The sequence below is a fragment of the Oryctolagus cuniculus genome, chromosome 6, assembly GCF_051225735.1.
Source record: "Oryctolagus cuniculus isolate XC-2025 breed Fujian yellow rabbit chromosome 6, ASM5122573v1, whole genome shotgun sequence".
Lineage (NCBI taxonomy): Eukaryota > Metazoa > Chordata > Mammalia > Lagomorpha > Leporidae > Oryctolagus > Oryctolagus cuniculus.
In genome coordinates, this window is record NC_142872.1 from 130,340,965 (window position 1) to 130,363,454 (window position 22,490).

Consider the following 22,490-nt stretch of genomic DNA (forward strand, 5'->3'; position numbering starts at 1 on the left):
TTGTATAAATCTGGAGACATGAGTGGTTAAGACCTATTAACTGATGGGACAGGTAACATTATCAGATAGAAACAGGTGGTGAGTCAAGCACCAGGATCAGATGAGCTAATTGCCGGGACTGAGTTCAATGGCAAACACAGCACCTAGAGGGAAACCAACAGCTGAGAGCAGGTGACGTGGTCAGGGCAAGAGTGAATAGTTAAAAAAAAGTTTAAAAAGAAAAAAAAAAAAGAAATGAATATCATGAGACCCAGCATAAGGCAGAGTGATGTAAGAGTAACTGATTGTTCTTAATTACAGAAATATGACAAATGGTACAACAGTGGTGGCAGCAGCAACCAACAATGTTCGAATGCTTGCTAAGTGTCAGGCCCCTATGTATTTTCTTATTTCCTTTATGAATTCTGCTAATACTCACTAATTTATGGATTAGGTACTACAGGTATGTTAATTCCTATTTTGCAGGTAAGAATACCGAGAGATCCATTCACTAGGAGATGGTACTTACCAGGTAAATGGCTAAGGAAATTCTGTCCACAAATATTACAAGTATCTGGGCAAAGGCTATGTTGGCAAAGTTCAGTTCTCCAAGAATTTCAGAGTTAGGAGTTGCTAAGAGAAGCGTTGATTAACAGGGGCCTTTTATGCTGGCATGAATCAACCATTCACCATGTACCCAGCAGCCCAAGAATTTGATCCACAGCCGCCCAGTGACATTTATGCTGTTTGGCCTGTAATAGTGCAGTAATTTCTTATTTGGACTCGATTTCTGCCCGCCCTGTCCTTTTGCTTCTGGCACCTCTACTTTAATTCCTGCCTCCAGCTTCGGCACTAGTCTTTGGACTTACTCTTTCCAGTCTTGAAATTGGGTTAAAATCAGTACACTTTAGCCCTACTGTTTTTTAAAATTTATTTTTAGAAAAAAATTTTATTTTTATTTTATTTTAAATTAGTTGTTAATGGTTTCCATGTGATTTGTAGATGCAATTCTACAAATGATGTTCCCTTTCTCTCTCCTCCTCTTCTTTCCCTCCCACCCTCCTTCTTTCTTTTCTTCCTTAGTTTTTGAGTTTCTCAGTTTTTGAGATGACATACTTTAAATTTAAATTACAGTAAGAAGGCTAATACTTCACCAAATAAGAAATTTAACAAATAAAAAGAAAAAGACCCTAGTTTAGTGGGAATACAGATAATGGCTATAGACAGCAGTTGAATGACAAAATGAGGATTTTTACCCATTATACAGTAAATTGTAAAGAAACCACAGGTCATTAAACCTATAGTGGTTTTATATATTCTTAACCATTTGTTTGACAAAGGTCTAAAAAATTTGTACAAAACTGTATTTCAGTGATGCTGATGTACACAGACATTTCCTTTTTTTTTTTTTTTTTTTTTAAGTTTTACCTAACTCATGTGAGGGAGAATGTGTGGTATTTGTCTTTATGAGTCTGGCTTATTTTAAAACACATGATGTTCTCCAGTTGTGTTCATTTTGCTGCAAATGGTGGAATTTCTTATACCTGAATAATATTCCATTATGCATTTATTGTAACATACTTTTTTTTAAGATTTATTTGAAAGTGAGAGAGAGGAGAGGCAAAGAGAGAGACAGAGGGAGAGAGAGAGAGAGAGAGAGAGAGAGAGAGAGAGAGATCTTGCATCCACTGATTCACTTCCCAGTTGGCTGAATGGCTGGAGCTGTGCCGCTCTGAAGCCAGGAGCCAGGAACTTCTTCTGGGTCTCCCACGTGGGTGCAGGGGCCCAAGGACTTGCATCATCTTCTACTGCTTTCCCAGGCCATCACAGAGAGTTGGATAGGAAGAGGAGCAGCCGGGACTAGAACCGGCACCCATATGGGATGCTGGCACTTCAGGCCAGGGCATTAACCCCCTGCACCACAGAGCTGGCCCCACCACATTTTCTTTATCCATTCATCTGGTGTTAAACATCTAGGTTGGTTCCAAATTTTGACTGTTGTGAACAGTGCTGCTGTAAGCATGGTGGTGCAGGCATCTCTTTGGTGCATTGTGTTCAAATCTTTTGTGTACATACCCAGTAGTGGGATTGCTGGGCCATATGGTAAGTCTGTTTCTTGTTTTTTGAGAAATCTCCACAGTGATTGCACTAATTTACATTCCAGTCAACAGTGTATAAGTTTCCCCTTTGTTTACATCCTTGCCAGCGTTTGTTACTCTTTGTGCTTTAGATTTTAGCCATTGTGACAGGGGTGAGGTAATATCTCGTTGTTTTGATTTGCATTTCCCTGATGGCTAGTGATGTTGAGCATTTTTTCATAGATTTGGTGGCCATATGTATTTCTTCTTTTGAGAACCATTGAAGTCCTTTGCCCATTTCTCAAGTGGACTGGTTGATTTTTTGTTGTTGAATTTCTTAAGTTTCTGATATATTCAGGATATTAATACTTTGTCAGATGGGTGGTTTGCAAATATTTTTTCCCATCTGTTGGATATCTCTTCACTCTATTGATCAATTCCTTTGCTGTGCAAAAGCTTCTAAGTTTCATATAATTCCATTTGTGTAGTTTTGTTTTTGTTGTCTGTGCTTTAGTGGTCTTGTCCAAGAAATTATACCCTACGATAATGTCTTGTAGTGTTTCCCCTATGTTTTCTTCCAGCAGCATCATAGTCTCAGGTCTTAAATTTAGGTCTTTGATCCACTTCAAGTTGATTATTTATTTATTTGACAGGTAGAGAAAGAGAGAGAGAGAGAGAGAGAGAGAGAGAGAGAGAGAAAGGTCTTCCATCCGATGGTTCACCCCCAAAATGGCCGCAACGGTCAGAGCTACACCGATCCGAAGCCAGGAACCAGGTGCCTCTTCCTGGTCTCCCACAAGGGTGCAGGCGCCCAAGCACTTGGGCCATCCTCCACTGCTTTCCCAGGCCACAGCAGAGAGCCGGACTGGAAGAGGAGCAACCGGGACAGAATCTGGGGCCCCAACAGGGGCCATATGGGATGCTGGTGCTGCAGGCAGAGATTAACCTAGTGTGGCATGGCACCGGCCTCTCAAGTTGATTTTTATATATAGTAAGAGGTACGAATCTATTTTCATTATTCTGCATATATACACCCAGTTTTTCCAGCATAATTTATTGAAGAGATTATCTTTACTCAACTGTATGGTCTGAGCACTTTTGTCAAAAATCAGTTGGCTTTTTGTATGTGAATTAATTTCTGGGGTGTCTATTCTGTTCCACTGATTTATGTATTGATTTTTATTCCAGTACCATGCTGTTTTCATTACTATGGCTTTGTAGTATGCTTTGGAGTTAGGTATTGTGATGCCTCCAGCTTGATTTTTGTTGTTCTGAATCACTTTGGCTCTTCTGGGTCTTTTGTGATTTGAGAATTGTTTTTTCCAATTTTGTAAAAAAATACCATTAATACTTTGATAGGGATTGTATTGAATCTGTATATTGCTTTATGTAGTATAGACATTTTAATGATATTTATTCTCTGGAGGCATGAGTAAGGTATATCTTTCCATTTCTTTGCGTGTCCTTGTTGATTTTTTTCATTAGTGTTTGATAATTTTCCTTGTAGAGATCTTTCACTTCTTTGGTTAAATTTATTCCTAAATATTTGATTTTTTTGTATGTGGCTTTTGTGAATGGGGTTTCTTTCTGTGAGTTTATCATTAGCATATTAATGTTGTTGTATTTAGTATGTGTATTTTTATGCTTAACCTGCAGCTTTACTGAATTCGTTTATTAATTCTAATAGCTTTTTGGAGTGTTTAGGTTCTTCTATGTATAATATCATCTCATCTGTAACACAGATAATTTGACTTCCTCTTTTCCAATTTTGATGCTCTTTATTTCTTTCTCCTCTCTAGTTGCTCTGCTAAAACTTCCAGAAATATTGAATAAGAGTGATTCTCAGTTGTACTATCTCTAGCAGGAAGTTCTAGTATCTGTTCTAATGTCCAAAGTCAATCATGTGGGAGCCTACACTGTCCCCACCCAATATTGCACACAGGAGCAGGCTAGGGCTCTTTCCTCACTCTTCCCTTTAGTAGGAATAGGGTGAGTGACTGTAAGATGGTCAGATATGAACAGAATTTGGACCATGTTTGGAAATAAGAATGTTTAACTGTAGCAGAGTTCTTTAGGAAAACAGAAAAACACAAAACTGATATAGTTCACTGGGGTTAAGATGAGAAGGACCTTTTATCCCAAATTATTATTTTTTTTAACAGGCAGAGTGGAGAGTGAGAGAGAGACAGAGAGAAAGGTCTTCCTTTGCTGTTGGTTCACCCTTCAATGGCCGCTGCGGCCGGTGCGCTGCGGACGGTGTACCATGCTGATCCGAAGGCAAGAGCCAGGTGCTTCTCCTGGTCTCCCATGTGGGTGCAGGGCCCAAGCACTTGGGCCATCCTCCATTGCACTCCCGGGCCAAAGCAGAGCGCTGGCCTGGAAGAGGGGCAACCGGGACAGAATCCGGCGCCCCGACCGGGACTAGAACCCGGTGTGCCGGCACCGCTAGGCGGAGGATTAGCATATTGAGCCGCGGCGCCGGCCCCAAATTATTTTACATGTAGTACTGCTAGAAATGATATTTAATATGATAATATTTATAAAAGCAATATAGCAGTGTATCTGAAATTCTTCAATCCAGTTCTGGACTATGTCTATAAAGTTGAAGTCACACATGGGATCTATATTAGGTAGATTTTTCTTTCCAGTTTCAAGAATACATACAAACTCAGTTTATTTTAGTGTTTCTTTCTTTTCTTTTTTTTTTTTTTTTTTTTTGGACAGGCAGAGTTAGAGAGAGAGTTACAGAGAGAAAGGTCTTCCTTCTGTTGGTTCACTCCCCAAATGGCCGCTACGGCCAGTGTGCTGCACTGATCCGAAGCCAGGAGCCAGGTGCTTCCTCCAGGTCTCCCACGTGGGCGCAGGCACCCAAGTACTTGGGCCATCTTCCACTGCCCTCTTGGGCCACAGCAGAGAGCTGGACTGGAAGAGGAGCAAGCGGGACTAGAACCTGGTGCCCATATGGGATGCCGGCGCTGCAGGAAGAGGATTAGCCAAGTGAGCCACAGCGCCGGCTCCTTTAGTGTTTCTTAACGGATGAGTTATTGGAATGTTAGGCACACACATATAAAATAAAGATTCCTAGGTCATGCTCCAGATCTATTAGATCAGAAATTCTTGGATTGGAGTCAGTGGAATTTTAACTCACATCTTCAGTGATTATCTTAGCATCAAAGTTTTAATGAGAGGCAGACCAGTCTTGCAGCCACGTCTCACAGAGCACTTAGGAACTTTTTCAAGATTCAGTGTGATTCTTAGTGATGGTTGTCTCTTCATTGGTATTGCTACTTATCCTAACATTCCACCATTAAAAAGATTCTGCTTGTTCATTCTTAGTCAGAAACTCTTTTGCTCCCACAACTATCACTCTCTACTTTCCTACTTGCTCCTTACTTAATCTTATGCATTTTTTTCGCTTACTCCTCATTTCTTCTCCCTCACAACCTTTGCTGCCTCATGGCTTCTGCTTTCTGCCTTTTCTCCCAAAAGATTATTTTTGTTTTCTGGCAGAAGTTGATGCATAGGGCTTATAAACCAGATATTATTAGATCTCCGTACAAAATAATTCTTAAGGCTTTTGTTTTCTATCTCCATGAATAATTTTAATATTATCAGGATTATAAAAATAGAACTGTGATTTATATATAGTGACTTATGTAGTAAGAATCACATATTGTATCATGTTTCCCTCATGCTTCCCTCATCTACTCACCTTCCTCTAATGCTACATACATCCTACATTTAAACTCCCAAGAAAGACAGCTTTCTTATGTTAGTTGGTCACTCTCACAAGGTGAGTAGTCAGGTTGCAGAAGTCTCATGTTACTTCACAAGCCACTGGTCATCCATGAGTAAAAGTACTCATCCTTTGTCCAGTTAACTGCAGTAAGAGTAATAGGATCACATGGCCAGCCTTTCTTAAAAAAAAAAAAAAAGAAACTATTGACTAGCTAAGAAATTAGAACATAAAAGTTCCCTCTCTAATATAGTCATAGTAGTATTTGGTGGTCTGGGACATTTGGCTTAGTGTATTTTGAAATATAGTCTAATACATGATTGCTTGTCTCAAGAATATGAATTCATTTGGGAGTGGCACAGGACATGCAAGGAATACACATCCTGCTATTTTACTGGGTACTTGACATCATGGCATTATGATAGAAATGCAAAGATAAGGCTGAGCATATTCTGAGAGCCACACACTATTACTTCTCTATTCCAGAGAGGCTGGATGCACAATAAAGATTCATGAATCTTTATTTCAAGTGCTAGCTCAGAGCAAGACAATAAAGTTGGTTGAAGGATTCCATAGATATCAAAAAATCACACCCTTAAAACTTCTTCAGACCAGAGAATCAATTACATGCTAGGTTCCTTGAGAAACCATGCATTATTATTTATAGCAGGCATGTCAATTGATTATTACAGACTGCACTGTAAAAAAACAAGAAGTCTTGATTTACAGGCACCTGTTTTCTCACAGTGGATATGAAATGCCAGTGCTCATTGTGTTCATGAGACAAGGGAAAATTATTCAACTTGTGTCATGATGATCATATTACAGGAAAGTCTAAGTGGATAATTATTTTTCTGAACATTAGCTGTTAAACATATTGCATTGACCATGAAACTACTACTCAAGAAGTATTACTTCTTACAAAGAGGAGGTTCAAAGTTTATATTCTGTAAATATTGTGAATATTTACTATGTAAAGGTAGTTTCCAACCATCCAGTCAACAAATATTTACTGAGAGTCTATTGTGTTCTGGGCATTATCCTACTCATGAGTGAGACAAATTTCCTGCCGTGATGGAGACATTATCTTCCAGTGGAGGGGCACAGATACAAAAGAGATGACTGCAGGCTGAGTCAGAGTAATGGATTCAACAGTGAGGGAATGCGTAGGAGTGGAGGACTTTAACTAGGAAAGCCAGGAGAGGAGGCATAAAGGAGGAAAAGTGTGAACTGAAGCATGGATGCAGAACAATAGGACACATGTTCAATGCTGACAAGAGTGGACATTAACACCACACTTGGGTATGACCCATAGATTGAAGTTGAAGATACACATGCCCTGAAACTCGGGCACATACTTCTCAAAAATGCAACCAAGGATGTACCAAGAAGTATATGTAAGAATTACTGGCCTACAGATGTCCATAGTAATGAGGCTCATATTTTGTGCTAACAGCACAGTGCTCAGCACTGAGGATGTGGAGTTGGGGTGCATTATGAAACGTTTCTGACTGCCACTTATTTACTCAAACATGTGTTATACAGGAGTGGGTGTTTTGTGTAGTAGTTAAAGTTGCTGCTTAGGATACCCACATCCTATACTGGTATGCCTGTTGTGTTTCTTGGCTCTGCTTCTGACCCAGCTTCCTGCTAAAGTGCAGCCTGGGAGATAGCAGATGATGGCTCAAACTCTTGGACCCCCCTGCACCCACATGGGAAACCTGGATTGACTTCCAGGCTCCTGGCTTTGGCCTGGTCCAGCCCTGGTTATAGCAGACAATTAGGGAATGAACCAGCATGAAAGATCTCTGTTAATTCTATCTGACTCTCTCTGTCTTTCAAATAAAATGAAAAAGGTAAAAATGTTATACAATTATTGCTCCAAATACCTACAATGTTTAAGGTTTATAGTTTTTTTTTTTTTTTTTTGACAGGCAGAGTGGACAGTGAGAGAGAGAGACAGAGAGAAAGGTCTTCCTTTTCCGTTGGTTCACCCCCCATTGGCCACTGCGGCTGGCGCACTGCGCTGATTCGAAGCCAGGAGCCAGGTGCTTCTCCTGGTCTCCCATGCAGGTGCAGGGCCCAAGCACTTGGACCATCTTCCACTGCACTCCCTGGCCACAGCAGAGAGCTGGACAGGAAGAGGAGCGACTGGGAAAGAATCCGGAGCCCCGACTGGGACTAGAACCCGGTGTGCTGGCGCTGCAGGCAGAGGATTAGCCTATTGAGCCGCAGCGCCGGCTAAGGTTTATAGTTTTAAACCATAAATAATTGAAATATTCATTTATGATAAGATGCATACACAACTGATGTTTATTTCATAAAATGGAATATTTTACAACAATGAAAATTAATTAATTTCACGAACATTGTATTTGTCAATCTTCCATTACTTTAAAATGCTTAAGAGATGCTACATTATAAATAAGAAGATTTGGCCGGCGCCGTGGCTCAATAGGCTAATCCTCAGCCTTGTGGCGCCTGCACACCGGGTTCTAGTCCCGGTCAGGGCGCCGGATTCTGTCCCGGTTGCCCCTCTTCCAGGCCAGCTCTCTGCTGTGGCCCGGGAGTGCAGTAGAGGATGGCCCAAGTGCTTGGGCCCTGCACCCACATGAGAGACCAGGATAAGTACCTGGCTCCTGCCATCGGATCAGCACGGTGCGCTGGCCACAGCGTGCCGGCTGCAGCGGCCATTGGAGGGTGAACCAACGGCAAAAGGAAGACCATTCTCTCTGTCTCTCTCTCACTGTCCACTCTGCCTGTCAAAAATAAAAAAAAAAAGATTCATTTTTGCTTATGGTTTTGGAGGTTCACAATACAGAGTTGCATGGCTCCAATAGTGGGGCTTCTGATAAGGGTGGTCGATGTTGGTATGTATGTGGAAGGAGAACCACATGGTGAGCCAGGAAGCAGACAGAATATTGCTGAACTGAACGTAGCTTGTAGAACCAACCCTTTCTAAGGAACTACCTTCTGAGGGCAAGCCCCTCTGGCCTAAAGACCTTCCATTAGGCCCAGCTTATAGATATCATTTTTTTCAAGATTTTTTTTTATTTATTTGAAAGAGTTACAGAGAGAGGTAGACAGAGAGAGGTCTTCCACATGCTGGTTCACTCCCCAGATGGCTGCAATGGCCAAAGCTGCACCAATCTGAAGCCAGGAGCCAGGCAGGAGCTTCTTCCGGATCTTCCACATGGGTGCAGAGGCCCAAGGACTTGGACCATCTTCTACTGCTCTCCCAGGCCATAGCAGAGAGTTGGATCGGAAGAGGAGCAGCTGGGACTAGAACTGGCGCCCATATGGGATGCCAGCACTTCAGGCCAGGGCTTTAACCCGCTGCTCCACAGTGCTGGCCCTTCTATTCTTTTGCCTTTTTTAAAAGATTTATTTATTTATTTGAAAGTCAGAGTTACACAGAGAGAGAAGGAGAGGCAGAGAGAGAGAGAAGTCTTCCATCTGCTGTTTCACTGCCGTTGGTCATAACAGCAGGAGCTGTTCTGATCTGGAGCCAGAAGCCAGGAGGCAGGGTTTTCTTCCGGGTCTTGCACGTGGCTGCAATGACCCAAGGACTTGGGCCATTTTCTACTGCTTTCCCAGACCATAGCAGAGAGCTGGATCAAAAGTGGAACAGCCAGGACTTGAACAGGTGCCCACATGGGATGCCAGCACTGCAGGCAGCGGCTTTACCTGCTATGCTACAGTGCCAGCCCCCAAGCCTCCACTCTTAATCCATTAACCAATAACATTAAAACATTAATTGCTAATATATGACTTTTATTTTATTTTTTAAAAGATTTTATTTATTTGAGAGGGAGTTACTGAGAAAGAGAGGGAGAGACAGAGAGAAAGATCTTCCATCTGCTGGTTCACTCCCTGTGTGGTCTCAACATCTGGAGCTGGGCTGATATGAAGCCAGGAGCCAGGAGCTTCTTCCAGATCTCCCATGTGGGTGAAGGGGCCCAAGGACTTGCACCATCTTCTACTGCTTTCCCATGCCATAAGCAGAGAGCTGGATTGGAAGAGGAGCAGTCAGGACACAAACCGACACCCACATGGGAAGCTGGCACAGCAAGCAGCCACAGCTCAGGCTACTATGCCACAGCACTGGCATCTAATATAAGACTTTGAAATGTCTGCATGAGTTGAGGAGCCAAATCTTGTTCAAACTAGCACATATTCATCATGGATGAATCTCAAAAACCCACTGTGAAGTAAAAAAAGCCAGACACAAAAGAATGCATGGTGTGCAATTCCATTTCTATAAAGTTCAAAAGTGAGGCAAAGCTGAACTCTAGGGGGGTATGGAGGGTAAGCCTGGGTGGTAAATCTAAAAACAAGCAGGGTGTTGATTACTATATTTGTTAGAATAGCACAGTCAGTTCTCTGTATCTGTAGATTATGGATCCTTGAATTCAACCATCCACAGACGGAAAAGATTTGAAAGAAATATGTCTACTAAATGTGTACAGATTCTTTTCTTGTCATTATTTCCAAATCAGTAGTGCATAATAAGTATTTGCCTAGCATTTACATTGTATTTAGGAGATTATTTGAAGTATACAGAAAAATGTGCATATGTTACATGCAAACACCATGCTGTATTGTTTAACACATAGTATTTTCATATAAGGGATTTGCATAAAGGATCTGAGCAGCTGTACATCTTCGTACCAGAGGGGTGTCCTGGAACCTATCTACCACAGTGACTGAGGAGCAACTTCACTGACCTCTGGAGGAAGGTGAGGTTAGCAGTCAGATGTAGACAGGGGGGAGGTTTTTGGGGTGCTCCCAGTGTCTCTTGACCTTCAAAATGATCCCAATCCTGCTATGTTTATTCTATGTTTATTGACTTGGGTTATACCCAGATATGTTTTCCCTTTGTGACATTTCATTGAACTCTACATTGTTATTTTGTGAATATAACTATGTGCTTTCTTTCCAAGAATAAAAAAATTCACAGAAGCACAACCTATATATAATTTGTGTACTACTTGAACAGCAGAATGAAAACAAAATCAAAGGTAGGTTACCTTTCAAAGTATAAAAAATGAAAAACATGCATGAAGAAGTTTTTAAAATTAATGACATTTAATGTTTATAAATTTAAGTTATTAAACACAAATGTGCTTTTATCTGAAATAGAAAAATATGTTATTAATTTTGTATTTGATGTATCATTACTGTTTACCTGAGAAAGATGCTGATTAATGATTTTTTTCATACCTTAAACCATGTCAAAAAGTGTCCTAGCTATTACATTAGCAATAGGAATAGAGAATGATGTTTTATATAATACCTTTATGCTGAAATTGCCTTAAGGCATTTTACAGAGTAAACATTGGTAGTGAATAACCTTGAGCAAATTTTGCTGTTGTTATGCATTTAAAACTCTATACATATCAAATAAGAAAATGTTGGCCAGAATACAGAGCTTTTGTTATTATTATTAATATTTATTTCCCAGCCTATTAGGGATGCATATGTAGTAAAACATAGTGCTAAAATAGTAAAGGTCAACAATCATATAAAAGGTTTACCTGCCTACTTATCTTCTTGGTAATGATGATTACATTTATGCTAACATTGCAATACTCTCTACTAAGGTTGGGAGTTAGGAATATGTTGTACAACGTGACTGACAACTATTGATTTACTGAATAACTTAATGCTCAATTCACAGAGAACTGCCAAGGTGTACAGCAATCTCATTATGAAGGAAAAGCTTACATATTTTTTTGTTCTTCATTAAATCTGTAGTTTCCTTTTTCCTATATGTGTGTACATATGTGTGAATGTGCACACACAGGTTCATGAAAAAAATGCACTGCATCTATTAACTAGAATTTATCACTCAAGTGATAAAATCTCTTAATAGTTTTTGGTCTCTTTCTGGCACCTCAAACATGAAACTAAAGGGTTGGAAGACAGTGTGAATAGAAAATCAGGGACAGAAGAGATTGAGATGCTTCAAATTTAGTGTCATACAAATCTATCAAGGCAGCCTACTTTGTCCTGATTAAGGATCAATGGCAAAGTAGGCATAAAAGTGTCCATGAAAAAATTACCATAAGAGGCAGAAAAACATAAGAGTGGAGAGTTGACTTGGGCATTAGTTAGATAGTAATGATTTTCTGCTGTCTGTGAGGCAGACAGCAGAACCTAATACCTTCATGCAGGTAACAGATGGGAGTTCTGGGAGGTATCTGAGTGCCTGGTTCTAAGAACTATGATGCAGAGGGCCCAGGCTGGAGCATCTTCCTCTCTCACTCCAAGAAGTACCAGTGTGGTCTGCTAGGAGTCTGAACCAGTGTGGTTCAGTTCAGCTCTCTAGCTTTGGGTTGGACCAGGAGGTCCTTTATGTCCTCAGAATAGCGACAGTAAAAACAACTAGAGAATTTCTTCAGGCAGTCTTGGGAAGGTTCTTCTCCTTGGCTGCTGTTCTGGGGACATGCAGTCCCCACAGCAGCAGCATCACCCGGACATTTGTTAGAAATGCATATTCTCAGGATCTGCAACAGCCACACTGATCAAAGTCCGAGCATGAGGATCAGTAATTCACGTTTTTCACAAGCCCTCCAGATTTTTCTGACACAGGCTAAAGTTTAAGAACCACTGTCCTGAGGCTAGCATTGTGGCACAGCAGGTTAAGCTGCCACCTCAACCCTGGCATCCTATATTGGAGCTCTGGTTTGAGTCCTGGCTGCTCTGCTTCTGATCCTGCTTCCTGCTAATGTGCCTGACAAAGCAGGGGAAAATGGTCCAAGTGCTTGGACTCCTGCTACCCACATAGGAGATCCCAGTAGATTCCCTGGTTCCTGGCTTTGTTTGGCTCAGCCCTGACCATCACAACCATTTGGGAAGTGAACAAGCTGATAGAAGATCTTTCTCTGTCTGTATCACTTTGCCTTTCAAATAAATTAAATAAAAAAAAGAGCCACTACTCTGAAACAGTCAGTCTCTTGTAGAGATGATGGACTCCTCCAGCTTAAAAGCTCCAATAGCAAGGTGAGAACCACAAATACCAGCTCATTAGTAGGTGGTGACTTTGCACTCTAGTACTAGTGACAGCATCAGCAATTAGTGACAAGTTCGCAGCCAATGGGCTGTCATTATCATGGTGGAAGAAAGCAGTAAAATGTTAACTTCTGGAAAAACTCAACCTCCGTGACAGATGGTGTTCCACCAGCCACAAGGGACAGTCTGTGAGTTTCGGCTCCCATGTGATTTGAGATTGGTTTGAACTTTTGGAATCTGTGCCTTTTGAACATTTAGGGAATGTAGACCCAGGAGTAAGAGAGACCAAACTCTTTCAAACCTGTGCGAGGGGCTCCAGTGTTGTACGGAAAGCCACTGAGGACTGTCATTTTCATCTAAAAGTGAAAGAATGTATATCCTAGTTAGGCAAGGAGATATTTTCAATTGTTAATTTGCATTTTAATCAGTTTGTTTAGAATGCTAATACTTTTAACATTTGTATTGATTAATTCAAAGATCAACATCCTAGTTAATGGTGTTCTTCATTTCATGTGGGCATCTCTAAGTTGGCCTTTCTGCCTTGTAAATGCTAACAAGAAAGGCTACCCAACTCAAAGGCTATGGCAGGGCCTTCATCTGAAGCATTCTGCCTTCATTCTCTCAAAAAACGTAGAACCAAAATCATCATCATTCTCAGGGAGGAAACTTAGTGATCACTACAAGAGAGATGGCAGGAGCTCTGTTGTGCTCATCTATAGCTTATATTAAGGAGCTTGTGATGTGGTGTGAGATCATTTTTTCTTTTTAAGATTTTTTTATTTGAGAGGCAGAGCTACAATTTATTTAATAAATTTTATTTATTTTTTAATTTTAAAGATTTATTTATTTGAAAGTCGGAGAGAAAGAGAGGGAGGGGGGAGAGAGAGAGAGAGAGAGACAGACAGACAGACAGAGAGAATCTTCTAACTGCTGGTTCACTCCCCAAATTGCCACAACAGCTAGGGCTCAGCCAGGTGAAGCCAGGAGCCCAAAATTTCATCTGGATCTCACATATGGGTGGCAGGGGCACAACCATTTGGGTCATTTTCCACTGCTTTCACAGGTATGTTAGTAGGGAGCAGGATTGGAAGTGGAGCAGCCAGGACCCAAACTGGTGCTCATAGCAAATGCCAGTGTTGTAGGCAGTTGCTTAACCCACTGCACGGCAACTCTGGTTTTCTGTCTTCATTTTAAAATACTTTGTGAAATTTTTTCTCCTCTAAGGGAAAATTGAAGAGAAAAAAAGAATCTCATTAATTATCATTAGTCAATGATAAAGACACAATGGATGTTCAAGAAAATGTTGCTATTGCAAAGTCCAGCATCATTATTTTATATTTTACACTTCTTAATTTCTCTCACTTTGAAGAATGCATGACATCATCTTCACATTAAAGGACTGCAGTATGCTATAGACTTCTCCGCAAAGTTTCTGAAACTGTGGAAACAGCCATGCTCGTAAATTGATGGTGCTTAAAATGACCGTGAACTGTAAAATCTTACTTTAATGGTTTTGAGCATATAAATGAGAGCAGAATTTGTTCTAAGCACATAATTGCTATACCGCCATGTCTTCAGCAGGGCTGTTGGATTCTCTGACTGTATATAATTAGTCACATATTATGATATGGAATAAGTTAATAATGTATTTCTTTATGCAGTCAAAGTCTAGATAGACTCACAAGTAGTAATATTGGCTTTTATCAAAATCATCAGCACATAGCAGATCACTATGAATAATTCTGATTTAAATTATGCTTACCTATAAATAATTTAAGCTAATTTAAGAATAATGTGGGAAGCTTTTCATGTATGCATGCACATATACATATCTTCACTCCCTGGAGATTTTGATTTAGTAAGTGAGAATCTAAATTTAAAACTTGTCTCCAGATGTGATTAACAAGACTTGACAATCACTGAAGTATGCGTTCTCTCTGTCTTTCCTTTCTTCCCTCCCTCACATTGGGTCCATCAATCCATACACATAAGTATGTAGATTCTTTGTAAAATTTGTTCATAATTTGGTTTAGAAAATATATTCTGATGAAATTGCATGCATCTCACATTATCAGTTGAGGTAAACAGAGAAATTTAAACACAAGGACCTTAAGCTCAAAGGGTGTGTCAAGTTAAGGATGTCTTGGTTTGTGGCTGGTATTAAACCCTGGATTAAAATCCAGATTATCTAGTGTTGGGTATTGAGTTCTTTTCCTACATCGTGTGGGGCCACAATAAAGTCTTGCCATGAGTTTAATACCATTGGGAGGGTGTGAACAACCCAATCTCTTTAGACTTGGAAGAGTAGAAGGAGACAGAAAAGAAGCCACTACTTTCTTTCCATTTTCCAAAAAAGCTTAGTAGTCTATATATTCAGTGTGGTGCCAACCAAGAACATATGGTAGTTAGGTTTAGGTGAAGAGTTCTTGATCTGCTGATGAATCAATCCCAGAAAACATGTATGGGATTTTGAGAGTCTGTTAACCTTCCAAAATTATATGTAGGGCTTTGTATTTACATGTGGTTGGAATATTACATATTTTTGTTACTCTGGCATATCGCATCCCACATTGCTTTGGCAACAGCATCATCCTGATTTTCTCTTGGATCATAATGTCTTCCATATTGGATGGATATATCTTAGCAACTACCAGTGAAGATGCCCTGTGCTTCATTAGCAGATCGAGGCAAATGACCTATAGTAGGCAACAACATCCATGTTTTGGAATTAAAATCATGAACTAACTGAAACAAAAATGAAATCATTTGGAGTTTATTCATCCTAGTACAGATACTCTGAGTAATTTCTGTAACTGGAACCCATTGAAATGGCCTGATTCCTACTTTTCTAGTTAGGTTGTCAACCCATTTTTGCATCTGTGAACTTACCAATGTGTGTTAGGTTTCGAGAAAGAGAGAGAGAGAGAGAGAGAGAGCGAGCGAGCTGATTATGAGTGAAGTCTGTAAGTCCCAAATCTGTGGGGAAGGCCAGCAGCCTGGAGACTCAAGGAAGAGTTGATGCTGCTGCTCAAGTTTGAAAAGAGCTAGTGGCAAATTCCTCCCACAAAAGGAGATGTCTTAGTCCATTTTGTGCTTCTATCACAGAACACCACAGACTGCATCATTTATAATGGATGTAGATCTATTTCTCATGGTTCTGGAACCTGAAGTCTAAGATTTAGGGGCTATAGCTGGTGAGGGCCTTCTTGCCAAACACTCTGTGTCACCACATGGTGAAAGGCATCGCACACAGGAAGGACAAAGAGAGGGAGAAAGAGTAAAAGGGATATGGACTTTCCTTTTTATAACTCACTCACTCCCACAATAATGGCATTGATCCATTCCTCCATTCTCATGCCTGAATCACCTCTCATGATGTCCCAAATACCAATATTGTTATATTGGTAATTAAATTTCCATCATAGACTTTGCAGGGCCACGCTTAAGCAAGTGAGTCTGTTTTTTTTTTTTTTTAACATCTTCAACAGGATGAAGTCTATCCATGTTACAGAGGGCAATATGTTTTACTTAAAGTCTAGTGATTCAAGTATTAATACTACCCCAAATATATCTCTGTAGAAACATCTAGAATAGTGTTCAACCAAACATTTGAGTACTATGACTTGACAAAGTTGACACAGCCATCATATCCCCTACATGCTTCCATAAATTACCTTTGTGTAAACCAGCAATGGTTCTGTGGATTGCAAACAAAGAGATCAAAAAGAATGTGTAATTTTTTCTATGAAGAAGGTTCAAATTTTCATTGGCTGTTTGATCAGTCCAGAATGTTAAGCAACACTGGCCCGGAGCAACTGGGAAGAGATCTGATGGTCTTCCAGGAGGTAATGGTGGGTGGAAAGCTGGAGTGTGCTTTCTGAACAGCATGAATACTGGACACTATGCCTCCTGGTATCTCTTCCTGCTTCTGCATTGGATCTCTACTTTAGGGGTGTAGGTGGCCCAAGCTGCACATAAATGGACCAGCCCTACATAGAGTCATGTTGTTCTCTTGACATTTCTTTCCCCATCTCTTATCTCACGTTGGCACATAAATGAATCTCTTCTTCTTTGTGTAAGAAAACTTTGTCTAAATTAATATTTTAAATAATTTTTATTTATTTATTTTAAAGTCAGAGAGAGACAGAGAAAGAGAAACAGACTGAGAGAGATCCACTGGTTTACTCCCAAATGCCTTCAACAGCTGGGGATGGAAAGACTGAAGCCAGGAGCCAGGAACTCAATCTAGATCTCTCAGGTGAGTGTTAGGGACCCAAGTCTTGAGCCATAACCTGCTGCCTGACAGGGTGTATATTAGTAGGAAACTATAATCAGGAGAAGGGCCAACACCTGAACTCAAGTACCCCAATATGAGATGCAGGCAACTCCAACAATATCTTAATTACTATGCCAAATGTCTATCCCCTACGTTAGTTTATCTCAAAATGTTGTAAGGGACCCATCCACAGCAGAATCCCTTTGGATATCCCTGAAAATTCCATATTCCTGTGGTTTCCTTCCTTTCTGTGTATGAATTGGCATCATTTCCACGAAAGGCAATTCATTCTCAATGTCTATAGGATAGAAGTAGTCTGTTGGCCCCTCAAGTCAAAAAATTGATCCAGTACTGGGCCTTGTCACCCCTATTTCATCTAAGGGTTTTGTAACACAGCTATCTCCTTGCCATCAGCTTCATCTGCTACATCATCTAGTTCTGCCAAAGGCATCATTCTGTTCAACACGCAAGCAGGCTGTACTTTTTCATGTTGAAACAGTTCTCTAGACCTATTATTTTTATGTAGCTATTGCCCAATGCCTTTTCTCCCCTGTTAGCAAGCCCCTTGCAAAAGCTCACTTGTCTCTTACTTTATATTCTTCTTCCAGTAAAATTTAATCAGGCTTGTTCCCACTGCTTGGAGAAGTGATATTTTTCAGAAGTGATATTTTCAGTTTTGCCAAAGTCAATGGTCAGTTCTTATCTTCCCAGCAGCTTTCCATCCAGTTGATCACTTTCTTATTTTTTGGATTTTTTTTTCACTTATCTATAGGGGCAACAAACTGACTCAGTTTTTCTCCAGCTGAGAAACTGAGAACTCCAACTGAGTTTTCCTCCAACTGCAGTGGCTTTTCCCTTCCTTCACCTTATCTTGATTTGTAAATTTTGCAGAAACCAAAGTATTAGTGTCTTTGTTTTCTGAATTTAATCTCACTTAGGTGAAAACTTTCACTATTGAGTCTCCCTGACTTTTCCACTGAACACTAATCACTGATATCAACTGTACTCTCAACATACTAATTTTTATGTCTAATAAGCATTTCCAACTTTACCCTCATGTCTATGTTTTCTTTAAATGTTCTCCTTCTGAGGGTTTCCCAGTTTATATAATGGCAAAACTATGAATTTAACCTCTGTCAGTTAAAATCTTAGAGCCATTCTTGACCATTCTCTCTGCTTACGTAACCCACGGCCAATCCATCAGCAAATTCTGTTGGCTTATCTCCTAAAATTTCTAGGTTCTAGTAGCTCCCACAGTAGGCACCATCATGACTACTTACACTACTGAAAATACCTCCTGAATGGTGTCCCCGCTTGCTCCCTGTTAGCAATTTTCCATCTAATAACCAGAATAATAATTTACAAATATAGATCATATCATTGTGCCTCAAAATCTTCCAGTAATTTCCATCAAACTCAAAGTAACATTCTAACTCCTTACAATAATCTACACTGCCCTATGATGTGCTCTGTGCCTGTATCGGACCTCATCTTCAGCCATACTTCTTATTCATTCTGCTCTAGTTTCATGGGCCTCCTTGTTTTTCTTGGAACATATCCAGATATTTCCTATTTCAAAGGCTTTACTCTCACTGTTCCTTATGTTTGGAATGCTATTCCACCAAGATCTTCATGTTTAATTCAAGTCTTTCATTCAGTGTTATCACTCAGAGAGTTCTTTTTCTTTTTTTTTTAATTTTTTTAACTTTTATTTAATAAATATAAATTTCCAAAGTACAGCTTATGGATTATAGTGGCTTTTCCACCCATAACCTCCCTTCCAGCTGCAACCATCCCATTTCCCACTCCCTCTCCCATCCCATTCACATCAAGGTTCATTTTCAATTATCATTATGTACAGAAGATCAATTTAGTATATACCAAGTAAAGATTTCAACAGTTTGCACTCACACAGGAACACAAAGTATAAAGTACTGTTGAAGTACTAGTTATACCATTAATTCACATAGTACAACACATTAAGGACAGAGGTCCTACATGGGGAGTAAGTGCACAGTGACTCCTGTTGTTGATTTAACAACTGACACTCTTATTTATGACATCAGTAATTACCCAAGGCTCTTGTCATGAGCTGCCAAGGCTATGGAAGCCTCTTGAGTTCACCAACTCTGATTTTATTTAGACAAGACCATAGTCAAAGAGGAAGTTCTCTCCTCCCTTTAGAGAAAGGTACCTCCTTTGATGACCTGTTCTTTCCACTGGGATCTCACTCACAGGGATCTTTCATTTAGGTGTTTTTTTTTTTTTTCCAGAGTGTCTTGGCTTTCCATGCCTGAGAAACCAGAGAGTTCTTTTTCAGCAGTTGTATCTAAACTGGTCTTCCTCAGCAGCTAGCATCCTGGTGGAGCTCAGGTTCTTATTGTGGCTACAGAAATTGTGACCTCATAAACATATATTTTAAGATTAGTAGTTTTTAATTTATGTTGTATTTCATGGCAAAAATAACTTAATGAAGGAGAGGCAGCTGTCAAAAGAAGAATTTTTATAATGTCCCGAGCACTGAAGGTCATGAATTTCCAGGTCGTGAGAGCCCTGTGAGGAATCGTTCTGATGAGTAAAAAAGACGGGCCCCAAGGCACATTGTTCAGGATCCAGTGTGAGGAATGGAATGGAGGAAATGTGGGGAAATCACCCAGGAGGCTTCTGATGCATGTGGGGAGATGTGACAGGTGTGGTTCAGAAGAGAGATGGCAGAGCTTAGACCAAGTTTTTCAAGGTGAAGATTCTTTCTGGAGCTTTTCTGTTCTCCAGTGAACTCTGTTAATTTCTATCTTGTTGACTTTCTACCAGCTTCCCACCACAGTCATTGAAAAGCTCCCCAACCTTCTCCCAACTCCCTAGGACAAGACTTCCTGCTGCAGTGAGAAAGCCAAAATCAGCAGATGTGAACTTTGTTCCTTCTCTTCACTTTGAGATTTCTCTATTTCTACTCTTTATTTGCTGTTTCTATCCCATTTCTGATATAAAATTTTTTGTTTTTATTTACCAAGAAATCTTTTCGCTCTTGATTCCATTTATTCCCCAGGGCCCCTTAACTCAAACTTAAACGTTCATTCATGGCTGCTCAATTTTCTTTTTCTTTTTTTTTTTTAAGATTTATTTATTTTTTTAACTTGAGAGTCAGAGTCAACAGAGAGAAGAGAGGCAGAGAGAGAGAGAGAGAGAGAGAGGTCTTCCATCTGATGGTTCACTCCCCAATTGGCCGCAATGGCTGGAACTGCGCTGATCTGAAGCCAGGAGCCAGGAGCTTCTTCCAGGTCCCCCACGCTGGTACAGGGGCCCAAGGACTTGGGCCATCTTCTACTGCTTTCCCAGGCCATAGCAGAGAGCTGGATGGGAAGTGAAGCAGCCGGGTCTCGAACTGGCACCCATATGGGATGCTGGCCCTTCAGGCCAGGGCTTTAACCCACTGCACCACAGCGCCGGCCCCTCAATTTTCTTTATAATATCTAGCACAACTTGAAATTATAGTAATAATTGATTACTTAATACTTGTGTTTCTACTCCCTGGACATACTATCACAGTCAGCAGGATCTTTGTCTCCCTCACTGCTTTGTTACCAGCTCCTAGGTCCTGGCACATAGTAGGTTTTCAAAAAATAATTGTTTCGTGAACAAATGAATCTTAGAGTCTCTGCATGATTATCTTCAAAATGGTTTCTTTCATTTTCTACTCAAGAAGCAGCACAGGAAAATGGGCAAAATTTAATCATTTTTATCTCATGAAGGACTTTCACTTTCCATTTTACACTTAAGGTATTTAACATTGTTTTCTTTAGATGCATTGGATTTGTAACAAACAACAAAGGCATTTCTGCTTTAAATCAAGTAAAGCAGTATTACCCAGGGTTTCCTACCTACTTAGAATGCTCATTTTGATTTTAAAGCACCCGCTGGCTGAAACTGTATTTTATGTTTATTTGCTTATTGTCTGTCTCCCTGTCTAGAATGAGGTAGGGACTTTGTCTTGTTGGCTATTTATCTCTTCTGCCTAGATGAGTGATTTGTAAACAGAAGATACTCAAATATGTTCAGTTCTCATCCAAAACCTACTGCTGAAGCAGAATCTCTTGTACAACACCCAAGAAACTGCACATCTTTCTGAAGCTACCTAGGTGATTCTTATGAGCTTTAAAATTTGAGAACCATTTGACAAAATGAGAATTACCAGTATGGCTACCAAACCAAATTTAGGGAATAGTCTCTGATTCTACTATTTTAACCCAAGTTGCCCTGTTGAAGAACTGACTGAAGAACTGGGCAATCTATAAAGGAGTGAGACTGGAAATGCTTTCTTCTTATCTCTCGATAGTACTGCTAAAGCCAGGTACAAGCACTGGCATCTCTTTAGCTTCTCTTTCAGCATTTACAACTAGTGTGTTCATTTTTTCCCTTTTCTATACATAACTGAAAAAAAATGCTGAGTGCTTTAGGCATTGTAAATTACATGAGGCTAAACTACTTGTAAGCTGTATGAATTTCAAATGTCCCTCATCATGTAAGGTAGATGCACAGTATTTCACACCTGGATAGAAATGAATCTCATTAAGAGAACACTCGGGCAGGAAAGCTTCTTACCTTGTTTTTCCATGATGGGATCCAGGTATCCACATACACATTAGCTCGAGGTGTTGTTTATCACCTTTTGAAGGTGTAAAGAGGAGTTTTTGAGAATTATTCACCCACAGCCTCTAGAGCCAAGCATTTACAACTTTCTATGCATACGTACATAGTGCAGAGCAACAGGATTCTGCCAGCCGTCTTCACTTTCTTCTCGCTTTGGAAATGGAATTAATCCTTGTCCCCTAGCGTTAAGGAAACAGTTTTGGATTCTGTTTTTGTTTGTTTTGTCCCTGAAATGTTTGCTGCTTGAGGGTGACCCTTATGGCTTGGTCTCAGCTTTTGTTTATATATTTATCTATCAGTCAAATCTCTTAAGACCTAGATCTTTATCAGAGGGTATGAAAAATTTAACTCTCTTCCAATGTATTCTAGCAGTTATTGGTTATGTTTACTTTTTGTCCTATTCCCACTGGTGCACCAAAATGAAGACAGATACTCTTTGTCTTGGTCAAACATATGAGAGCAATTGCGATGGCTTTAAAACACATCTGCAAATGCTTTAACACTTTTCCCACCAAGAGCTAGACTCTAATTTTTTTTTTTCTTTTGTAAATGGACAAGCCATGATGACTCACTTCTAAATAATAGAATGTGACAGAGTGACACTAGGTAAATAACTAGGTTAGGTTAGAAAAGACCTAGATGTCTCTCTGGAACACTTATTTTGGAATTAGAATTGTGCTCTGAGGTAGCCTAGGCCACATAAAAAGGCCTAGTGGTCAGTCCCTGCAAAGGTCCCAATTTGTAGCTAGTGATGAGGCCA

At 40.1% G+C, this 22,490-nt stretch overlaps 1 long non-coding RNA gene across 1 annotated transcript in view; it reads left to right on the forward strand.

The window, feature by feature from the left end:
* Positions 1–1,856: 1,856 nt before the first annotated feature.
* LOC149126299 (uncharacterized) overlaps positions 1,857–22,490 on the forward strand; it is a 47,964-nt gene continuing 27,330 nt past the window's right edge. Inside the window, exons 1-3 of the long non-coding RNA XR_016234949.1 lie at positions 1,857–2,082; positions 10,424–10,532; positions 10,737–10,814. This is a non-coding gene — a long non-coding RNA (uncharacterized LOC149126299). The remainder of the gene's footprint in view (positions 2,083–10,423; positions 10,533–10,736; positions 10,815–22,490) is intronic.